The sequence below is a fragment of the Nerophis lumbriciformis genome, linkage group LG19, assembly GCF_033978685.3.
Source record: "Nerophis lumbriciformis linkage group LG19, RoL_Nlum_v2.1, whole genome shotgun sequence".
NCBI classification, from domain to species: domain Eukaryota; kingdom Metazoa; phylum Chordata; class Actinopteri; order Syngnathiformes; family Syngnathidae; genus Nerophis; species Nerophis lumbriciformis.
In genome coordinates this window covers 19,599,125-19,601,420 of record NC_084566.2, presented here as the reverse complement: position 1 = coordinate 19,601,420, position 2,296 = coordinate 19,599,125, and the positions used below count along the sequence as shown (strand labels likewise).

General features: G+C 36.4%; 1 protein-coding gene across 1 annotated transcript in view; it reads left to right on the top strand.

Annotated features, from left to right (window-relative positions):
* Positions 1 to 553: 553 nt before the first annotated feature.
* obscnb (obscurin, cytoskeletal calmodulin and titin-interacting RhoGEF b) overlaps positions 554 to 2,296 on the top strand; it is a 98,529-nt gene continuing 96,786 nt past the window's right edge. The window contains exon 1 of the mRNA XM_061979388.2: positions 554 to 626. The gene's annotated coding sequence lies outside the window, so the exon portion shown is untranslated. The remainder of the gene's footprint in view (positions 627 to 2,296) is intronic.

Here is a 2,296-nt window from a genome sequence, read left to right as displayed (position 1 = left end):
AGTAAGAACTTTACTTTATATTAGAAATGGCAACAGCGGAGGATGAATGTCCCATAACAAGAAGATAGAAAATAAGAAAAAGCCTATCGACTACGTTGTCGGCACGGACTACAAAGGCGGACCCACGCAATTTTTCAGGACTTATGCAAATCCCAAATACAGATCAGCAGGTACAAGAAGGTAAGAAAAGTTGGTTTTGCATAATATTGCAAAACAAAACGCCAGATAATATGTCTTACCTTATACACACACCATAATAATACTCGTATGTTTAATGTGCCGACAATCCACTAAGTGGTGCGGCTTTATAGCTTACCAAAGTCGTACTAAAACATTTTTGATAGATTTTTGAGCACCGTGTATAATGTTCTATATTTTCAATGGAACATATAAAATGTTGGTGTTGTCTACTTGAGTGATATTGCCATCATACCCCTTACCACGTATCGCTTATGTTTGACTGCCATCTACTGGTCACACTTATCATTACATCATGTACCAAATAAAATTGCTTCGAAGTCGGTGAGCAAAACCAGAATTATTCCGTACATTAGGTTATTAGGCGCACTGTCGAGTTTTGAGGGGAAAAAAGGATTTTAAGTGTGCCTTATAGTCCGGAAAATACGGTAAGTGCTCATTAATATGTCAGCCTGCACTCTAGATTTATGTTTATTTTCATAACACCAATTAATTTGTCAAACACTTGCTGTTCACACCATTAGGAACACCTGCGCAATCTACGGCACCAGTCAAAAGTTTAAACACACTTTGTCATTTAAAAGCATTAGTGTCTCCAAATTTTTTAATTTTTTTAAAGCATATTCTGCAACATTTTTGGCCCGAGTTTCGCATTTTCAAGCAAAAAACGGCCAAATGAACTAAAGATACAAATCCTACAGTAGTATTTGCCACTAGATGAGACCAAACCAATCAGGGGCACGCTGTTCAGTATTGCGTTCACTGATTGGCTCCGGGTCAGGCATATTGGAATATAGCATTACTATAAGTTGAAGTATCAATGATTGTCACACACACTAGGTGCGGCGAAATTATTATGTTTGAAAAGTGTAAAGGTGACTAAAGGGCATTATTTCATGTCTCGAGGGCTCTCATAATGTTGAAAAATCCAGGTTTTTATGCTGTATTAAATATTTCAGTTAAGTTCAGTTTCAGTTTATTTCGAACATGCATATGATACAATGTAATGCATCACATATTTCTAGTTGTTTCATTATAGCACGTCCGAAAAGGAGTAGGAAGAAACTGAGCTTTTTTAATCCTACCCCTTTTCATACCATAGCAATTTTATCCTATTTCCTTGTTCTCTGTAACAGAACAGTGAACAAATAAATAATATACCATAGTAAGTAAACAAATATTGAATACATAAATAATCTTCGTCTCAATAAAACAATAAAAAAAGGGTTCAAGATCTTCATCATAATTTTTGTTCTGTGTACTGTGTGTAGTTTGAACAGTCTCTTAAACTGAATCATATTGGTGCTTTGTTTCATTCATTTGGTTAATCCATTCCATAATTTATTTCCACAAACAGATATGCTAAAGTTTTTAAGTGTTGTACGAGCATACAAATGTTTTAAATGAGATTTTCCTCTCAGGTTAAATTCCTCCTCTTTTTTCTTATATTTCTCTTATTTGACTTATGATCAACGATTAATACTTGGCAGAAATTAATTCAAGTGTACAGTAATCCATCATTTCTCACTGATAATTGGCTCCCGGGTTGACTGTGGTCAATTAATTTCCGCAAAGTAGAATTTATTAATTATGAATCTAATATTTTCATAGCTAGATCAGTGGTTCTCAAACGTCTTTCACCAAGTACCACCTCGGAACACACTTGGCTCTCCAAGTACCACCATAATGACTAAACATTAAAATACAGTAGCATAGTAGGCCTAAATAATCAATAAAAACAAGGCAGAAGTTGTATTTAACAAGTATATGTAATATTTTGGCCACTGCAACATTACACACAGTTTGAAGAGTAACACTGTGTTTGAATATAGGAAAATAAAACACTGTTCTTGAATAATTAATCATCCATCCATCCATTTCCTACCGCTTATCCCTTTCGGGATCGGGGGGGGGGGGAGTTGGCGGGAGTTGGCGGGCCAATTTAGAACAGAAATACCATGGTCCGTAAACCAGGCACGGGTAGATTTTGCGCTGTGTGCAGACGCCAAGTCCTGTTGGAACTTGAAATCTCCATCTCCATAGAGCAGGTCAGCAGCAGGAAGCATGAAGTGCTCTAAAACTTGCTGGTAGACGGCTG